This window comes from Xiphias gladius, chromosome 8 (assembly GCF_016859285.1).
Source record: "Xiphias gladius isolate SHS-SW01 ecotype Sanya breed wild chromosome 8, ASM1685928v1, whole genome shotgun sequence".
In the NCBI taxonomy this organism is placed as follows: domain Eukaryota; kingdom Metazoa; phylum Chordata; class Actinopteri; order Istiophoriformes; family Xiphiidae; genus Xiphias; species Xiphias gladius.
The window spans coordinates 24,583,501-24,605,373 of record NC_053407.1 but is presented as its reverse complement, the minus strand read 5'-3'; positions in this window follow the sequence as shown (position 1 = coordinate 24,605,373).

The following is a 21,873-nucleotide window of genomic DNA, read 5'->3' as shown; positions in this document are numbered from 1 at the left end:
TTTTTTTTGAAGATAGCTGGTGAGAAGATCGATACCACTGTCACGTCTGTCTGTCTGTTAAATAGGAAGCTACAGATAGTTTTGAAGCTACAGATAGTTACGGTAGTTTAGCATGAAGAGAGGAAACAGGGAGACAGCTAGCCTTAACACCCACCAGCACCTCTAATGCTCACTAATTAACACATTGTCTCTCATCTGTTTTAATCTGTAAAAAAAAAAATCCAAGTGTGGGACTCTCAGTTTGTGGTTTAACAGGGGGTTATGTGTCCGCACGCGTTCAAGAAATAGTCCAGCACTTAACCGCCTGTAAAACAAGGATTTGCCATTCTTACACTTATTCTTACACTGGTTTTTGTTGAGAGTAATCAGTGGGCTTTAGAGGTCACGGTAGGTGGATTTTCTTACCTTTGGACGTAGCTGAGGTGTTTCCACCTTTTTTATGCTAAGCTAGGCTAACCAGCTGCTGGCTGGACCCTCAAGTATATCCTGCAGACATGGGAGTGGTATCAGTCTTCTCCTTTTAACTCTGTAAGAAGAAGTTGAACTGTTCCTTTAGTAATGATCCATGCACCATATTGCTTTTACTTCACTGTGATCACAATGTAGACCTGTCACTTTCTATATTTTAAGAGATTTAGTTTTAAATTTTGTCACATTTCGTCCTCTCATTTTTCTCAAATGAGATTTGCGTTGCTATGAGGATTTGAGTCCCACTCCCCTCTGTCTGAGTGAGTTCTTATTACATAATAAGACCTAAATCTTAGTAACATTACTCATCCTGCTTAACGAGAAAAATTTCATGGCAACTTGTGGTTTAGACGAGACTGTCTTTGGTGTCGTGTCGACCTTAGAGTATGTGGAGTCTGTGTTGCAGTTATAAGCATTACCTCAATAAGTGTAGGGAATGTATTTATGAGCTTGACATGCTTTTCCTCAAGCAACTTCCAGGGTTTATTTGTCAGTTGTGAGACACTGATACTTCATTTTGATGGAAAAGGGGTTGATCTCTCAGTGGTACTTTGGATGTGGTTGAAAAATGAAATGAAATGAGAATTCATTTGTGTAATCTCTATTCCTGGTGTTTGCAAGTTTCAGAATTTGAAGTCAGAACCTCGATTCAGAGTGCAGGTTTCTCAGCAATCGAATGGTCTGTGTGTGTGTTTGTGTGTGACTTGGATATGAATGTTGTCTCAGTTACTGGTGCTGCTCTGTTTATATCTGCAGCCTTAAACTCTTTGCTATCTAAATGTGGTGTTGTTTATGTTTCTTTATTTTTGAACGAACCTCTGCTTTTCATTTGTCAGCAGTTTTTTGTTTTTGTTTTTTTCCTTCCTGTTAGCATATTGCACTCATTGCAGTTTCTCCAAGACCAAAGAAGTTAGGCATTTTCTATACTAGGCGTCCTTTCGTAACTCCGTTTGGTGTAATGAAATTAAATTTGTTCTCTGGTTTTGTAGTGGAATCTGGAAACTGTGAAGAAAGCATTTGGAAAGAATTAAAAAAACAAAACAAAACACACATTCCTCAAGACATTCCATAAGAAAATATCATGGACACCAAAGGCAAAGACAGATTTTGGACAAAGGAAAGATAAGCAAAGTGAAAATGAAAGCGTGAAATCCTTTCGATAAAGTATTTCCAGCCGCAACCAGGTTTCATAATGAGGCTTGCCCCTCATGTTCCAAAGCTGCATGATAAGTTAAATGCAAGGCATTTCACCCAGGTCACTGTTTCTTTGCATGGCTGTGTGAGTTGCAGGAGCTCTGTGCTTTAGTTTCAGTCTCTGAAATAACAGATGGTGATTTTCAGTAAGTAATTTGTCACTTGATTTAAGGGAGGGGGACCTAAAAATCTTAATAAAAGTAATGATGGTGATTTCTCTCTGTCTTTGTCATCTTTGTGGGTTTGAATATCAGAAATAATTTAAAATCCTGTGCATAATACAGCGAGGTGAGTTTGTTTCCATGAATATGTGGACTATGCTAGTGTTCTTTTTTTAATTTTATTATTGTTGAACACTTGAAGCCCAGACACTGACGCAAAAAATGGGGCACTGAAGCATGTATCCACTTTATCGAATGAGTCAGTCAAAGTACTCTTGTTGTCACATTCTGCTTTTTTTGTCTACCCACATCCAGCACGTCAGGGTATTTGTGAACAGGATGTAATGACACACACAAACAGTTTATCCTAAATTTAACCAAAACAAGGACAGCCAGGAGCTGTTATCCACATTTCTTTGTACATGTAAACACACAGAGACAATGATGTGATTCCAAAATTAATGAAACACAAAGAAATATGTGTGTCTGTTGCCTGACATCTTTAAAGAGAAGACTTTTTTTCCACATCAAAGTCTGAGAGTGAGTAATCATTCTGTTAAGTCTATATATATATATATATATATATATATATATATATATATATATTTTTTTTTTTTTTTTTTTGGTCAGGCTAGTGCTGTGGCTCTTTGGATGGCAATACCGGTCTACTGGTTGGTTGGTGGGTTTGGTCCAGACTGAAATATTCCAACAACTACTGGATGGATTACCATGAAATTTTTTACAGACATTCATTTTCCACTCAAATCCAACCAATCCATTCCCTTTGAATTTTTCTGTAGTGCCTCAATGAGGGTGACATTTTTTTGTATTGAGTGAAATATCTTGACAATTATCGGATGGAGTCGGTCAAAATTTCACAATTCCTCCAAAAGACGGGGACCATCCAGCCATCCATTAGCTATACCGCATTATCCTCTGAAGATCGCAGTATATACCTGCTAAAAATCACCAGCTCTGTCACTTTGAGCGTTTTAGCATGCAAGTACAGCTTCACAGAGCTGCTAGCATGGCTTTAGACTCTTAGTCTTGTTTCATACTTTTTCTTCTTCAAGTATAGTTATTTAAACTTAAGAGACAGCATATGTTAGTAAACGTTGTTTAAATGCCATAATGGTTTAGCTGTATGGATCTGGTGGAAACCTCTAACAATTACCATTTTTGATGTAGCGATAGCTACATAGAGAGCTTTTTTTGATGAAGTTTACTCTCATTCTGATATGAACTCTAATCCCAAGAACATTTCATTGAAAGTTTACTAATATGAGTGAGGCGCTACTGCTGGGTCAATTCTTGGAGACAGCTGATAAATGCCCAATTGTAACCTAATACAATATATTAAAATTAAGCCCAGGCTTTTCCCTTTAATGTGTTCCAGATGTTTCGGAAGAAAACATTTAATTTGTACGGCTCAAATCAACAGCTCTGTTGTTAAAGTCAGTGAGATGTAGGCTTAGACATTTCGTCTTGGCAACAGGTGTCGGAGCAGCACTATCGTATTTTGTACCTTTAACAGTTCCTTTGTGGTGACATACAGTGATGCTAAAGTATCACAGCAGCGCCACGGTCAACAGCAAAGTATCAGTGTATGCTACAGATGCACTCGATGACTTGCAGTCTTTTCAAAAGAAAAAATATCCAGATGTTTCTATTCGAACCCAATACCTGGGTCTAATGGTTACATTTCAAGCTCTCTCGGGGTTTGGTATGCAACTGGAGCAGTGGAATGATGTCACCTTCATGATCTGTGCCAGGTGGAGACGTCATCACGTTCACTTCGAAACCCAAGACTGACAGAGGAATAAAAAATTTAGATTTGAAGCATAAATAACTGACTGCACTAATTAGAGTGGCGAAAGTAAATTTAGAAAGTATTTTGAGGGCAATTAAGTTTTGTCTGCCTGACACCTTGGAAAAAGTAGTCACACCTCGAGGTCTTGCCAGAGTAATGCTATCAGTGCACTTTTTTCTGCAGAAACCCAATTTGTGTGAGCGAGGAAGTGGGGGGAGATGAAAACCACTTAACTTTGCCTTCTTTTAGGCTTTTTCCATCGGACACAGCTGAAGCCTGGATGAGCTAACTACCTCTTTTCCAGGAGAAGGGAACAGTTGTTGAAATGGCTCCAGTGTGGTACGAAAATGGAAGCGGAGTAATAAAATCAAAAAATGTCTGGAAGCAGCGCAGCCCTTCAGTTATTACAATGTACCATACCTGTTGCTACTGGTCTCGTCATGCTTGGGTGTTGAAAGTCACATTTATATTACTTAGCGCTTTCTTAACTTCCTTTTCATGCCCTAAATTTCCAAAGTAAGTCACTCGGCCCGTCTAAAAAGGAAAATCATAAATTTCTCTCAGGTCTGCAGTGCTGCTGCAGGGGCACATGGTAAAAGCGTTATGGCCCAAAGTGCCAGCAGATGTCTATTAAAAAAAAAGAAAGAAACACACACACACACACACACACACACACACACACACACACACACACACACACACACACACACACACACACACACACACAAACAAAAAAACAAGATGCTGAGTGAAGGAATGGAGCAGTTTCATGTCTGCATAGTCTGGAGAGGAAAACTGCGCCTCCAGTCCCCCGACAGGATACCTCAGAGGACACGACGTACCCAAGTCCTCATTTGTTTCCCTTAATGAAAAATCAGTGTGAGCTCCAGAGCACAGAAGCAAATGTGTTCAGATCCCAGCAGCAGTACAGCTGTCTGCATCCAGTGCTAGACTGCAGACATGAAACCCACATGAATCTTTTCCAACGGGTCCAGATTCCAAGTTTTTGATCTCAAATTTCACACTCATTTGTAAGTAAGCCTCCCTGAAGCATGTGGTCTGTATGTTCAGCAGTAAGAGGAATGCTTGACTTATGAATTTGCTGTTGCTCTCACTTCCACGGATGCACAGACCGGATTGCTGTCTCACTCCTGAACAGTCTGCAGTGACTCGGACTTGACCTCCACAGTGCTGGGGATTATATAGTCCTCATCCTCGAGCATCTGAAGGGAACAAAGGCAACAGATGGTCGAATCACCACACATGGTCGGTCTGGTAATCCCTCCTCCCTCTGCTCCTCTTGCTTGCTGTTGGGGCCAGCATCACAGCAGGGCCAAAAGCCAACATTCAAACCAGATTTGTGGCTCCATTGAGCCACTTTGGGAGAGGAATTCTTGGGAGTCTTCTGGGGGGGGGGGATCAGTGCCCCTCGAATTAATAACTTAAGATAAACTATCTATAATCATGGAAAAATCTTTTTCCGACTTTTCCACAGAAGTCAAGATGCTTTCGTTTGGTTTTATATAGAAACACACAGGATTATCCTTACTGCACTGTTTCCCAACTGTTTTACCTGGTGAGCCATAAAAATTAAGCAAAACCCACTTGTGGACATTAATCCCAGGTTGTGACCTTTAAATTCGGACACCAGTTTTGTAAACAGGTCAACCAAGTATTTATTTTTCCTTCTCAGATTAACTCATTTGAAATATTTTGAAGAGGTTGATATATTTCATAAAAAAATTAGATAATGAGTCAGAAAAAAACACGTTTTCTGGGCAACAGAAAAGCTTCATTGTCTCCCTCTTTCCCTTCATCATTTTGTGACCGTTAAGTTTCATCTTGGGACCCCTTGATGCTCCTAACCTCCATGCTGGAAGCCACTAGCTCACAGCTACTGTGGATTTCAGCATGTTTAACGTAAGAAGTGCCAATAAAATGCTAATCTGCCTCTTTGTGAGGCTGATTTGAAACTGCCCCATAAACCAACATGTGTAACGGGAATCAAGTTTCTCAACAAACTTTTTCTTGGCTTGAACATTCATTCTTCATCCTGAATCAAATGTCCTAGAGGGTAAACACTTCACAGATGTAGACTGTATAACGCTCGTTGCCTAAATTCAGTCAGTGTTTACTATGTCAGCTAATACTTTAATTTAATGGATTTGAGGCTGATGAAAACATGGCCAATTAGTCATATGTGTTACCCTATATTTAAAAGGAGCACTCCGCTGATTTATGTCATTTTACTCGTCATGAGAAGCACCACTCAGCCTGTCAAAACAGTTGTATGATATCTGATGGGGCTATATGGAGGGAGCTTTGTAAAGTCTCAGAAATCTCAATTTTGGTGCAAGACTCCAATTTTTTTTTTTTTTTTAATCAGAGAGTGCGTATTATAAACTAGAGTGTGGAGATTAAAAGATAAGGACCTCAAACCGACCGGTCGAGGCAGATGGGCGCCCGCCCACAGCCTGGTTCTGCTCCAGGTTTCTACCTTTTCAAAAGGGAGTTTTTCCTTGCCACTGCCGTATTTGCCATGTTTTTCTGTTAAACTCTCTGTCTTCCTTTGTCTCCCATTCTGTGTTGATGTTTCTGCCTTTTTATGTCTCTCTGTCTGCCCTCCTTCACTTCCCTGTCTCATTTCCCTCCACCCACTCATTGATAGGGAGGAGGAGTGACCCGTGCTTCAGACTGACTGGTTCCAGATGCATCTTACTCACCAGGCCCATCAGAGAAGGGCATCTCAGGTGTCTGAAGGGCTTCCTTTGCTGCAGATCGGGGCTGCAGTCATGCCACCTATAAAATATGTCATGCGCCGCCTGCCCTACAGTACAAGTGAGAACATGCTTGGTCAAGGTGAAGCCGGCACAAATGCGATTCTTCATCTCGGCTGTTTCAGCTCCATTTAGCTGCACAGAACACTTAAAAAAATATGGCTGTTTGGCTTTGTATGATTAAAACTCCAATTCACACACTACCCATTTGTTCATCAAAGGTGGCAGCACTCTGAGGTTAAAGGTCACATCTCTAATGGCTCCACTGTTACGAAGATGGTCCTGGTGCGCACTTTGGATAAAAGTATCCATCCTAGATCCGTATCAAAACTTCTTTGCATATAGACACCTTGTACTGATGCCGAAAACATGCTATTCAAAACTAGGCTGGTCTCTCACACTTGGCTACGAGAGAGGACATTCCAGTGGGTTAGACCCAAAATGCCTCCAAATACTTCCAGAAAGTCCCAACAAAACAAAAAAAAAAGAAAAAGTTTTGCTGATGTTTTGTTTTTTTGGAATAGGTCTTCTGACAACAAGTCAGTCAGCCTCAGCATGACTGAGTCCGGGGGATGACATCAGTGGTGTCCACACAGCACAGGATGTATCTAAAAAAAAAAATCTAATTTCTGTTCTCTCCACTACATGATAGAAAACAGCTATTTTGATACTGACTCAACAGTTTTGCTCTTTAGTCCACTCAGCATTCGTCAACATCATCTATTCTCTGGCAAAATGAAAAAAAAAAAAACCGAGAGCCAAGAAGTCAGACTGAACTACAGTACGTAGCAGACAAGTCGATGATAAGTCCATGAAATCAGTCTCCTATCCAGCAAATAAACAAGCCAGCGTCATGTTTGTTTTGTGGTAATGTTCCTAAACAACAAATCACTCCCTGTGAGGTAGTATGTTAATGTGACATAAGAATACATGGTGTCACAAACTCCCGTGACTGGTTTTTGGCTCTGAAGGACAACAGTAAATACTCATTATCTCATGTGTCTCTGTGCCGTCCTATGCATTTCAAGTGCTGAGAACATACTTCATACACACGGAAATCCTTTCGCTTCTGGTTTGCTCTTACACAGTTTGTAGCTGGGAGGGAAAAATGTGATACATGATGTCTAATTGGACTATTTATACGTGTGTGTGTGTGTGTGTGTGCATGTGCGTGTGTGCTGGTGTGTTTTACTTTAAAATGATGAAACCTTTTTCCGTGCCACGGGCCCGAAACAGGTAATGCGTGAGTTGCGTGTGAATGGTGTCTTTGCTGAGCATTTTCAGGACGTCACGTGGCAAAGACTTTTTTTTTTTTGAATAGACTGTGAAATCCAGAAAGCCTTAGATAGCAAATGAGTCAGACACGAGGTAGCTGTGGAAACTGCAGGGGCTGCTGGGAAAATAAAGCAACTGAGGATTTAGATCAGAAAAATACAAAGCCCGTAAACAATTCTGCGAAAGGGCACAAAGAGCTCCTGTTATATCCGGACCACAGCCTGTAATTGAAACAAAATATAGACGCGACTGCTGTGTCATCACATGGAAACTGCACTGTTGGTACTTCTAATCTGAGCACTTCTGTTTATAATTCTTACATCATTCTTCCTTCAGTTTGAAATTACATTCTGACGCATTTGTTGGCTGTATTCGAACAACCGGGGCTCAGAATTCATGGACAATATGTTGACAGTGACTGGGCTGTATGTCCAAGAGAAAGAAAAAAGAATCTTTACAACAACGTCTTGATTTGTGAAAAGCGTTTACAACTCGAGAATTTGACATATCTTTTTCATTACTGTATTTTTCCAGCATTTTTCAATGATCTTGGACTTGTGACTTCAATCTCGGCCACTGGTCTTGCCTATTTGAATTGACCACAGAGCTGTTGCCAGTTTCAATTTCCCCCATAAAGATGCAAAAAATTCAGCAAAAGCCCGCGATTTAGGGGGTCATTTCAACACACGAATGAGGTTCTAATAAAATACTGACCGGTTTCAACTGATCCTTAAATGCAGCGGAAGAAAACAAGACTATAGGGAAAAGTACTGTACCCCCGTAGGTACCCAGTGTTTACAACCCCCCCCCAAAAAAACATTTAGATTATAATTTATTTCTCTTTTCCTCTAAAGCACACATTTGTTGCTCCCTTTTTCCCCATTAGTCTTGTCTTCTTCCGCTGCCCCCGTCATCTAAGTACCAGTAAGAACCAATAAGTATATTATTGGTTCCTGATCCATTCAACAAAATTACACTGTAAACTTTCCTGTCTCGTAGCTTTATGCACAAAAAGTGTGGAAAGATATCGTAACTCCACAGGCAGCTTGTAACCTCCTGCAAGAATATTATATGTCTATTATGTTGTTTCTTCTTCCTATTACATTTTATACTTTTCCAAATCTAAAGGAGATTGGAGGAGTATTAGATGTGAACCGTTCTTTTTCTTTGATCTTGTTTTTGTTTTTGTCCCGAGCCCTGTTTGGACTGTTCAAAGCTGCACATATTTGGACTTATCTCAGACTCGGCTGGTACTAAATGTACCATAATTTTGCAGATTGCTGGTATGAATTTTTCCCCCTTGTTTTCTGCTGACCCAAATTCATACAGAGAGGCCCACATTTGGTAAAAGTATGTGGGAACTACATTAAAGTTAGGATGAGATTGTTCATGTTGTAAAGGGCTTCAGCAAAAAAGAGACAAACTAAGATGTTGTTCGAACATTTTTGTGACGTCTGGCAGCGGAAAAGATTTGAACTTTCAGATCAGCTACCAAAAAACTGCTCCTTTCTGGTAGCCGAACCAAGGGGTAGTTTAATTATATATTGCCATGTCTATTAGCTTGCAATGTTCGACTAATACGTGTGGAATAACCACACTTTAGTGTGCAGCATACCGCATAAAGTCAAGATGTAAAAGTCACAGTGCTGGAAAAGATCATTTCAAGATTGCTACAAGTATTGTTCAGTGGCAACTGAGATAGAAAAAGCGCAATAAAACCACCTAACTATTTAATCTGGGAGAAATTAAAACATCCTGTTTAAAATGGACCACAATAAAAGGCACCGCGCCATAAAGAGTTTTGAGATCTGCAATGGGTTTGTGCCTCTCAGTACCCAGTGAGTTACAGAGAATTCAGATCAGTAAAACGTAGGCATCCCCACAGTCTCTACAGTCATTAACCGCCTTCTAACCACCCATTCTTCTCAGCACCCCACAAGAATGAGATGAAGGACTAAACGGGTTGACCAGCGCCGCTCTCATCCGTCCAACAACTGCTATGACTGAACAGAAGGTTTAAGGACAGTTGAGATTAGAAGTTCTTGTAAAGAGCATGACTGACAGCTATCTTCTTCACTTCACAAATAGACATGAACCCATCCTTCGCCCAACTGGATGACTCGCTGGGCTGTCACTGCATTACCAACTGGTCACCGGTTTTCAATCTGCGGAAGCTTGTGGCTGGGAATTCTCCTAAAATTTCCACCGAAATCAGTTTTCTCAATAAATATGAGACAAGATTTAAGCCATAAAGTAGCAGACTCATGCTTATTCTTTGTCTATAACGCTTCACTTGAATAGTTATTGACGATGTTTGCATTGTCCAAGAGGCAACAAGTAATGCTATTATTTAAACATTCCAAAGTTTGCGATCTGTATCATTTCAAACTGAGCTCAACTGATTCTTGGAGGATGCTCCCCAGATGTAAATATCATAATGAAAGCTGAGCTTGTATTCCCACTGCGTGAGGTATGTTGTGTGTGTGACAGGTATGTCGTGTCGTCACATTATCTGTTCTGAGCATGCTCCTTGCGCTACACATTCGTCGCCGGTCAACGTTTTTCTTCTGGATCTGAGGCCAGGCTGTTGAAGTTCCCTCTGGAGACAACAAACACTTCCTCAGAACACAGTCTGCATTCCTGAGTCCGGTCCCTGTAAACAACATTCCTGCTTTGGGAAATAAAAGCCACAGAAAACCATTATTTCACTGTCTGATCCAGAAGCCTCCTCTCTGTCACCTCTCTCTTGCTGCGTTCCTCTTTTTTCTCTATTACAAATGAGTAATGAGGGAGTTTTTAACAATGACTGAGCCTTACTGTAGACAACCCTTTCACATCTTCATTTCTGATGCAGCAAGACTCTAAACCATCAGTCCCTTCAGTGTCTCCTAACCTCATAAAATATATTCTTTAAAAAAATTAATCAAAAAAAAAAATATATATATATATATATTATAAAATCTCACCATCACGACAAAGACAGTAGGGTGAATTCCTGTATTTCTCGACCTATCTTACTCTTGTATCTCCACAAATCGGAGCCTGTGTTTATCATACGATGGCGGCTGATGAAAACCGCACAGTGTGTATCTTGGCATTTTATCTTTTAGATTCTGAAACTTGCAGACTTGCTTGTTTAGTGCTACTTATATAAAGCATGCACATAAACTACACGGAAAGTGAGCCACGGCCTCACCCGAGGTGTGCACAGACTGGAAGCGAAGTGATTTTGCATACAAAGTCAGTGGACAGATGAGAGTGGAGTTGAACAGTTAGGCCTACAGTTTTGCTCGGAGCAGCACAACACCGAAGCAAGTTGAGATTTTTCAACTTTAGAGAAACATCTGTGCTTTTTCTGGGGCTTAATGACTCCAAATAATTATTTTAAAGAGGAGAAAAATGGAGATAGGTCTGGAAAAAAATAAAAGACAGAAGTGAAGTTCATGGTACGATTCGAAATCAGAGTCTGAACCGTCACAAAAACTGACATACAGGACTCCAGGCACACATCTGTGCATATGTTGCTTACTCGCCACAGCCTAAGTCTGCACAGTTGGCATGCTGGCTGGCTGGCTTGTTGCTGATGATGACCAACACAACAGTCCAGCTGTCTGTCAAATTTAACAAACAAAGGCTATTTTTGTTCAACAAAACAAAAACAAAATACATTTGGCAACATTCAAGGTCAGCGAGTTGACCAGGAAGTGGATCCACTGTAACTATGCTATGTCCGTTTCCTTTTAAGATATTAGTGCAGAGATTAAGAGACAATTCTAGAGAAGAGGTATCTGTAACATTTCTTGGTCTTGGTTCAAGGCAGAGAACAGCAACCAGCAAGCAGTAAGTGGAAGCAAATAAATCCACAGAGGGAACGGCCAGGCATAAATCGAAAACAGGAAGGACTCAATAACTAGTAGGCAGGCAAACAAGAACAGAGGCTGAACTGCTATATATGCAAACAATGGTTTGTTAAGGTGAATGAGAGGCAGGTGTGCTGACAGGTGAGGATGGGGAACAAACCTTTTTCACGACAAACATTTTGACCACTAAACGTGGCTCTCTTCCACTTACAGGGAGCGTCCCCATCAGCAGAGCCGGCGGGCCAGCATGCACAATCCCAGGGGCCTGAAACCTGCACACCAGAATGGAAAGCAGCCATCATTAACGTCATTCATTACACCTGCGCTTGTCCTGGTACGACATGTCCAAATGTGTGCTGTGTAAAAAGCCTATGGCGGGAACTGATGGTTCCCGGTTTTCTAGGTCTCCTGTTACGCACGCACAGAGCTTGTCGCACACTCCCGCCAAACATGTGAGGGTTCGGGGCTTGAGCTCTTTTTACAGACTTTCCATATGTCTGCAACGCCGCAGGCTTTGCTGCAGGGACAACCCCGCAATGCATAGCGTTGTGCTGTTAAACCGGAAACGACAGCCGAATCATGCGCTGTAAAAAAGCAATATAAACAAATCATGCAGCCGCCGTCAAGATGACATTTTTCTTTTAATCACTAACCAGCACCACGCATGTGTAGTTGTCTTATGATGACCGGCGGCAGGACATGTGACTTCAGATGTGTTGATTTGGGAATGAGAGGAGCAGAAATGACAGGGACTGGACAGACAAACCCGGCAAAAATGAAGCTCTCATTGTGGCAGCATCGAGTCACAATGCAAAATAAGATGGTAATAATAAAACATTTGCTTTGTTCTGACTGCCAATGCCTCTGTAAGTGGAACAGTATATTAGATTACTTGCTTGTTACACTATGTTCTTCAGCTTAATTCATTCAACTTCTTCAACTATAGGGGAAGAATGTTTCGTGTTTTAAGCAGAGTAGAGGCCGAAAACATGAAAAAAATCCAAACAACAGGCACATGGTTGCACATTTCAATAGAAGTTCTGGCATTAGCCTTCAGTTTAAGAGGGGGGGGGGGGTGCACGGTCGTCTTAGAAAACAGACCCTGGAATGACTGCGATAGTCATGACAGTCTCATCCATCCCTACACACGGTTTGGTCAGGCAGTCTCGTATCAAATTTCCTCCACCCGCACCTCCCCTTAGACAGCGTAATCTGACTGTGAAATGGACAAGGCAAACATCAACACTGGAAAACTAACATCGGGCTGTAGAAATCATACGGCCGAGGGCGATTAAAAGGTTTTATTCCAACAACACAGACGTCCATTCACAGAGATCCACTGCTCCCTGCTCCCCACAGCATGTAATGCTTCGTATTTCCAGAGAACTGCCGGGTTCGCACGGTACAGCATCACTCACGTAAACACACTGTTAAGTGTGTTTTACTTTCATTGCCCGCAGTGTTTTTCGGTAGGCGTGTGACTCAGTTCTTAAACGGTGCGTATCTAATGTTGGAATGGAAGTCGGCAATCCCCGCATTGTCGACACATCCGTCCCTGAACAGAAAGTCTGAGGACAAGGGTGCCGATCAGCCTTGGGCAGGCCGCTAGTTTGTCAACATGCGTGAGGAGAGCGATTTTGGCATTAGCACTGCATGAGACACCTCTCCCGTTTCCATTATTGCAGAGCCCAGAACGTTAGCATCTGAGAGCTAATTGCTAGTTTGTTTGTTTTGTTTTGTTTTGGTTTTTTTACAGGCAGTGCACTCCGTTTGAGGCTAACTTTTTACTAGATGGAAAAGTTACACTGTGTCGGACATTCCATCAATAAATTTTATGACTCCGCCAGATAAGATTAACACCCAGACATCGATTTTGGAATCAGTGCTCGGTGAGAGGGAAGCCGAAAAACCAAAAAACAGAACAAGAAATACAAAGACTTTAACAAGGAATTGTCCAGCAGCCCTGCCCCAGGACTGTTATACTTCTTCATCGTTTCAGCGTTTAATAAATTGGCCAGTAACACTTTAAAGGTGAATTTTAAAGTAGGAAAGTCCAAGTCCTAGATAGCATTATCAAGCAGTGCACAAATAAAAATCTGACATACAATGCAGGCGTGTACAGACTGACACGGCTAATCTGCTCACATCATGGCCCTGTGCAAATGTCGGAGCTCAAATATAGAGCACGCGGAAAAAGATAAGAGGGAAAAGAAAGTTCTGCCTGGTTGTTTGGTTGTGGAGGCATGCCAACATTTCCCCCGTCTCTAGCCTGCAGCTCGGCGATTTTTTTTCTTCCCCCACCTCTCCCTCCGCTGACTGGGGTTTTAAGCATTCCTGGATGATTGGAGACTAAACTTTGAACAGATATTACCAGCAATTAGACGGATCCCAGTGTACCTTCCACACCGGCGGAGTTTCGTCCACCTACTTTGTCAACAAGTCACATTCCTGGTTTTTTCACACGTCCAGAGAGCTCTCAGGGGAAGTGTTAATAGACAGTAGATTCTCATGTATATCTGAAGACACACCTTTTCTTTGGAGGCATTAACGTGGCGAAACGTTTGCGTGGGTTTCCCCATGTGAGAAACAAATATGATTATTAAGTTAAGCGTGCGTTCCGGCTCTGAAGAACATATGACAACACTTTGCCAGTGGCCCTGTTCAAGATATTTGTCATTACTTTGTCTAAAACTTTTAACATTAAAGTATTCATTAAGGTTTCATGTGGCACAGTCCACCCACCATTCTACATATTTTCATTTTCGGTTTGGCTCATAACATTTTTCTATTTTTCTACACTTTTATTTTTCTTGCTTTACTTCTATGTTTCTTTAAATTATATATAAATAACTCTAAGTGAAACTTGAGCAATTTTCTCAGATTGTTTTCAGAGGTTGCATAATACTCCCCATTACTAGTAAACTGACTCTGACATATGTTCCTTTAAAGTACTTTACTAGTCGTATATTCAGTGCATTCACCTGAAAATAACATGTTGTACACATTGTCAAATACAGTTTTCTTTCCTTCCACTGTGTGACTTCGCATTGTTTTATGCGGTGGCCTGTCCAGCAACGTTGGTGATGAAAAGCAGTGGAGGCAGACAGCTCTGAGTGATTTTCCAGAGGCGCTCTCCCAGTCGGGTCCCGCATACCACGTCTCTGTGTGTGCCGAACCCCAGCCGGCCCCGATCTGACCACCACCTTACGCTGCTCAGACACCGTCAGGAACACCTCAGGACCACACTTCCTCTGGTCATGTTACAGTTTGGTGCCTTCATTCTCCAAAATCAACAGGGAAGACCTGCACAACGTTTTCTGCCTTAATCACACACTCGCCTTTGGAAAATAACTAGGATTGAATCTTTGGCAAATTGTCAAAGCAACTGCCTGCCAGCTTGAAGTTCATCACCACTACGTGGAGTATTTTTCGTATTCTCGACTGAGGAGAAGAAACCAGCCTATGCTTTTTTCACGCATAGGCTCTTCAACTGATGCAGTTCAATAACCCCGGAGGGAGAGCTCCACCCCATCAGCTGGACTGAGCCGCCACACAGCCCAGTTCTGAAGGGATGACTCCCCCAGCTTTCAGGGAGGGATGCCGGGGGTCTACCCTAGCGATTTCCCGTCCAATCCAGACTCTTGGCCTCTCTTCATGGTTCTGGAGGGCATTAGGACGGATGAGGATATGGCGAGGATGGAGGATGGGTTGGTGAACGAGGGGAGGAAGATGACGTGAAATGGAGGGAGGGATGAAAGGAGGCAATATTAGACCAGTGTTGTTCTTAGCTCTCTCTGTAGTCTGTCCCACCCAACTGCATTACACACAAACACACACACACACACACACACACTCTTTCTCACACAAAACACGACAGACATTTCCATGACAATAGTGCTCCAGCCAGTATTGAGTAACAAAGCAGGGTGTCCACAGTGCATTTCTCACAGAGAAGGAGAGTGTGAAAGTGTCAGTGCTGGGCCCGAGGAATTATCTGCTCTGCTGGCCAGGCCACAAAACCAATCAGTGTTGTGACTTCAGAGGCAAGCTGGCGTCCAGGCAGCCCTCAGGGCCAAGTGGATCGCTAGTGGGGGGGGGTCTATGGTGAGCTGAGGAGTGAATTGTGTGAAATTAATTCTCTCATGCTGTAGAAATTACTGTGGTAGTGTTGGGTCTCGATGGGAAAGGGCTGAGAAACTCAGCTATTGATGGTTACATAATGTGATTCTGAGCCATGTCAACCAGTAGAAACCTTCCCAAAAGAAGGTGACTGGAGCAAACGGGAGTTACGATCGTTTATTATCACTCTGGGTATCTCTGATGTCAGAAGGTTTCAAATCCCCTATCTTAACCATTGTGTAATCTTAAAGGATAAGTCGAGTTTATCACAACTTGGATCTTATTTTCGTAGATTCGGCCATTGTTCGTAAAGGTAATGATAACGTGGTACTCACCAAGTTATTTGCTAAGATCTGGGAACCTGGATACATCGCTAAAAGTGAAGTGAAGTCATACTTCTACTAGGTCTGTTTTGGTATCTGCCAACTCCCGAGGGAAATATCAGTCTCTGTAGTTGCCAAATGCTGTAATGTGTTTCACCAGCTAGTCGCTAACTTTGTCCATCTGTCTTTTAATGCCGGGGAGGTCGCGTACAGAAGATTTTTGGGGCCTTTTTACTGAACAAAGCCTATGAGAGCAGCGGGAAAGAAACAAAATAAAGAATCTGCGGGCTGGAAAACCAAAGCAGGGAAGTGAAAGACACTGCAAATTTTACAATTCTGTGTGGTGCAGCTCTGCTGCTCTTTGTTTTCGTTTCCCTCTGTTTCCGGTCTTTGCTACACTACACTAATCCCCTGCTTACTCTTGCCTCATAGTTAGCATGAGAGAAGCTTAGTCCTTAGTTACGTTATGACATCATTAGGCGCCGTCCGTCTTTTGTTTTCTCCAGCAGCCGTTAAAACTGTTTCCCTGAAGGGTGCGTACGAGCCCTCCCACGAAGCGTTAATGTAAATTAAATCTCATTACATTGTATAAGAAGACTGCTGCGAATGGAATGTAGCCTGTTGACGGTTCAAGGGGGAGGCCCGCAAACTACAGTATCCATGGTCCTATCATAACATAACCGGAGGCTTAAAGGTCTCGTAAGCTTCGTCATTTAGGCTACGTCATCCTCGCTCTCCCTCCTTTCTCCTTTAACTTCATTCTGTGTCATTTAATTCTTAGCGAAGCTGCCATCTCTCAAAATGACAATATGTCTACATCCAGTGATCAACACCTCACTGCAACCCACTATATAATACTGTATGTCTGCAGGTAACAGACAGAAGATCAGAGTGACGTTTGGAGGCTGTAAAATTACGTGACTGAAAGTTGCTTGTAGTAAATTCAGAACTGTTAGATATTCATTGGAAAGGATGGTAATATCAAGGCCTAAGTCAACAATTCATTAGGTTTAGTCACTGATGGGGACACAAATGAGTAATTCCTACTTTCAACAAGATGCACTGAACAACGACCACGAGGTGCGACGTAATTCGCATTTTACAGCACTGATGTCAACCTCAAATATATGTTTTGAGTATCAAATACCCTCTCTCTTCAGACTTGACAGGTGGCTGTCAGACATGTCTAACTTTGTCTCTGACAGAAGCCAGCAGGTGTATTCAGCTTATGCTCATGTCGGGTCTAGGGTTTCTGAGGATATTTTTCTGAGGGGTTTAAACAACTTCTCAAACGAACGCCTGTGGCAAAAATGACTTCTCCGATTTGTACGTTCTGCCGGGGCAGAGAATCGGAGAGACACAAAAAGCCACAACACTCAAGCGGCTGATACATGTGACTATTTGCGTGCACAGCTCATACAGAAAGACAAGCGCGGCCTCTCCGAGGGGAATGAGGGGGCAGCAGCTCTTATAGTGCAGAAGTTGGACCGGGCCCAGGTGCTACGCGCTGCACTAACTGGCAGCCCCTCCCACCAATTACCTGTAAGACAACATGAGCAAATCAGCTCATGTTGCAGGCACACCCAGGCAAGCCTGAGTTCTGTCACGGTCTATTACATCATTTTAAAACTGTCAGTCGTTATTAAATTACTGCAGCAGAAACTCTGTAGTGTTTCTTCCAGCTGCTTGTGATTTTGGGGTTTGTTAGAACCTGCATGTGTTGGTCTCATTCCAGTAATTTACTGTTTGATTGTTTTAGAATGGTCTTATTTTTACTAATGAATCTTGACGGCTCTTCGTTCATTTTAAGGTGCTTTTCACCAGTTTTTTCGACAGTGCAAAAGTTGTGATATCATGTAGATGTAACACATCATTTTCCATCAGTAAAAAAAACAAAGGTGACGTGATTTGTTAACACACACACACACACACACACACACACACACACACACACACACACACACAAACACACACACACACACACACGGAAATACACACACACACATGGAAATACACACACAAACTGTACAGTGGGTATCAGGCAGAGCCACAAAAGACAGTGTCTCTTCCAGCTGTGTGTCCCTCTGAATGAAAGGCCTGTCTTTCTCCAGGACCGACCGCAGCAGCAGGGCGGTGCGTGACTCTCACCCTGGCCCCGGCCCAGCACATTACACTGCTCTCCTGACCCCGAGATATGGCCCCGGGGACACACCTCCACTCTGAAAGCTGAGTGTTACATTTTTTCAGCTTGAGTATCATATGGTTTTTTTTGTTTTTTTTTAGTTTGGAACATTTTATATCCTAACTTGGTTTATTGGGATCACCACAATGCCAGTAACCAGTAAAACACTGTAACACGTGGTTTTCCTGGCTCCTGTTGCATGCAAACATTCTACTCCTCTGACTTATTGTCATTTGCTCAAGCTCAGACGTCACGAGATACACATGAAGTGCATTTTGATGGACACATAAAAAGTATACTTGCCCCTAATGTCAACCTTATGACGGTAGGCCTACATATAATTTTTGAGATTGTAGTTTCTTGTATCTACATGACAGGTAAGCTATGACAGTACATGTAGTTGGGATTCCACGAGTAGACAGGAATAGTCTCTCAACTGGTTTATCCGTGGAATAAGCAATATTCATTAACAAAATGGTAATGAAGCCGTATCACTCAGTTGACTCGTGGAGGATCAAATGCAACAGCGGTGATGCCGCAGTCAGGTGGAGAGTTTTTTTTTTTCTTTCTTCCGGTCGTGACTTTCAGCACCGATGTGAGAGATATCAGGGGAAGCTGGGAACAGCATGCACCGAAACACATCCAGGTTCGGAGGTTTGTCCTCCTACATGCCAGTAAATGCATGACGAGGCCTGATGGAGTCCATAGATAACGTAGCAGAGGAAAGTCCAAAGCAAACAGGCCTGTCTCTTCTACTGAGGCTGACTCAGGGCTAAAGCCAATGTCAACATAACCAGCTCAAAGTTATATTGAAGGTTAACAAGCAAAGTAATTCTTGGAAACTCAAGGAGGGCTGAAAAAGTGCTGACTCAGTTGCTTGTAAAGTAACTCGGGTTATCTAGAGGAATTTTTCTTGTTACTGGTAATGTTTTAGTTGAACAGATGAGCAGGAATTAATCTCTTCTTTTAAAAACGATTTTGCATCACCTGGAACGACAAACAAGTACAGTAGACTGCCACCATCTTATGTAATTCTGGCACTAAGAACAATTGTCGACTTTCAAAGTAGTTTAATACAGTACAAAAAAAATCCGAGGTGACACAGAAAGTTCAAGCATTTCTTGTCATTGCTTCTTCTTTCCTGCCTTGCGTGTTTTCATTTGTTTTGGTGTTTTGGGAGAAATTGGTTCCGAACTAGCGCCGGATAACAGCTGCCAATCAGCAGCTCGGCCTCTCTGACCAGGCTGAGGTTTAAAAGTGGAGTCCTGCTTTGAGAAACACATTTCGATCCAAATGAGGAATCTGAAGCCGGGATCCGGGATCTACCAAGGAGCCTGTGGTCACAAAACAACGTCCAGCTGCAGTGTACAGGCACACGTGTGGGAGTGGACTGTGGGATAAGCAGCCACATTAGCCAACGAGATTTTCTCTGCATATCTTTTACTTCTGGTGAAGTCAAGGAGAGATGACATACTCAGCGCCCCAATACATACTGTTTGCCCTAAGTTGAACTGAAACCAACATTACAACTTCAGTCTTATTTTTGCTTTATTTTGTAAAATGTCAGTTTTGGCTTGGTTTAAATTACTATGTAAAGGACATTCGCTACTTTCAGTAAAGTTTTTCTTTTGTAAATCTTCAGCTTTAGCTTAGTTTCAGTTTAAGTTTAGGTTTTGCACAGTAGGTATCAGTGGCGAACAAGACAAACAACGTTGTGAATGAGACTGAAACTGAAAGATATCAGATTCATTTTCATCCTTTTAAATTTTCTGTTTGGTCAATTAAAAAAAAAAAAAAAAAAGGTTTAGTGTTAGCAGTAGTTTTTAAACACAGCACAACATAACCCAGTATCCTTGTTGTGATCACATAAACATGCATTCAACCTGAGACTTGACACCCACAGCACAGTGACTGCTCAGAGGCCCTGACGTAAGCAGACACATGTGGAGGGACAGCTGTGCCAAGCAGCTTATGAAACCTGCGCTCAGACCAGCGGCAGGCCAGTGACACCGGGAGGAGACAAGAGAGCGGGAAAATGTAAAATGCTGAGAGAAACGCCGAATGCACAGGCCAGTCCCTGGAAAGAATGACGGATGGAGACAGTCCTGTTAAATGCTGAGGGAAGGCTGCAAGAACGGCTCTGGCTTCTTCTGAGGCCTGTTGGCACCCTAACGCCACCTGGTGGTCAAAGGGACACAGAGCAGTAGATCACAAAAAGTATTGACAAGAAGATGTTTCCCTGGGAAACACACACCGCTCTCCTTTATTATAGAGAACTGAAACACAGACAATGTTATTTTTAACATCTTTCTGTAGCACATTGTATTTTAATACATGTCCTTTAATAAAAGGAAAAGCCTCTTGTCTTGTTTCCTCTCTTTACCCAGATTCAAACCAGGCCATCTTTGTATTAATGCGCTTCTTGCCTGCTAAATTAAAACAAGCAAATACATTAACAACCTGGATATTTTATTCTCTATGTTCATGAATCAGGTTTGGTATTATACATACAGAAATTATCATTACATTTCCAAACAACATACATATCTTAGAAAGTAAAATAAAACACAAGTATATAATACAGAATGTTTAATGCATGTATAGTGTCATGTTGTGCTGAAAGGTAACACATTGGTGAAAATAATATGCTAACAACTAACACCTTGGCTCAAAATAGACACGTTTTCCTCTGAATAAACTTGTTCTGAAAGTCAATGAAATATAAAGTACGACTCCAAACATGCTATAATATGAATCAATGTATTGACAGCAACAACCAAAGCAAAAATGACCACAAATAAAATAAAATTCAAATGAAAAAGTCGATTTGTTTTTTTTTTTAAGGAGTTAAGCCTTTACTATTGTTTAGGGCTAAAAGATTTTTTTATATGGCGCTTTTCTACAGAAAAGTTACATGGTGCTTCACAATAAAAGGATTTAACATAAAATGTCAAACAGGCAGGAGCAACAAAATGGAATTAAAACAAATATAACTTAAAACAGAAGGGCAAAACGGCAGTTAAGAAAAGTCTGTTACTGTCAATGGATTTGCTGTGAGAGACACTGGTTAGCCTACCTAAGAGACCTCGTGTTACTACATGGGCAGAACATTTCAGAAACTCGCCTTGTTCTTTCGTTGAAGCTAAAATTTTATATTTAATTTTAAACTTCAGTGGGAGGCAGTGAAGGGAGGCCAGTGCTGGAGTAATGCACTTTGTCTTCCTTGGAAGATGGGCTGCATCATTTTGAACCATCTGAAGATGAGCTGCAGCCCCTTGGCTGAGGCAGGAGTATAATCAATTACAGTAATCTGGGCGTGACAACACAAAAGCATTTCCCTGCGCTTTCCAGTGATCTCAGAAACATTTTGTTATTGGCCAAAAGAGCAAATTAAAAAATAGTTACAGAATAAAAAGAGTTCTGTAATCTTATAATGTGCAATCCCGACGTGATGTCAACAGCAGTATAACAACAAATGCTGAAATTTTGCTTCTCAGGAGGATGCAGGTAAACAGCAGGGGCGCGCTCCCAAATCACAACGTGTCATGCGGTCGTGCACACGAAGCCAGTTGACTGGGTGATTCTGTTCCTGTTGGCAGGTGGGTTTGAAACAGGGATGAAAACAAACATACAGTAGACATACCACACACAGTATAAAAGAAACCGCCACAAAAATGTGTTGGAGCAGCCCCTGTGCACATTCA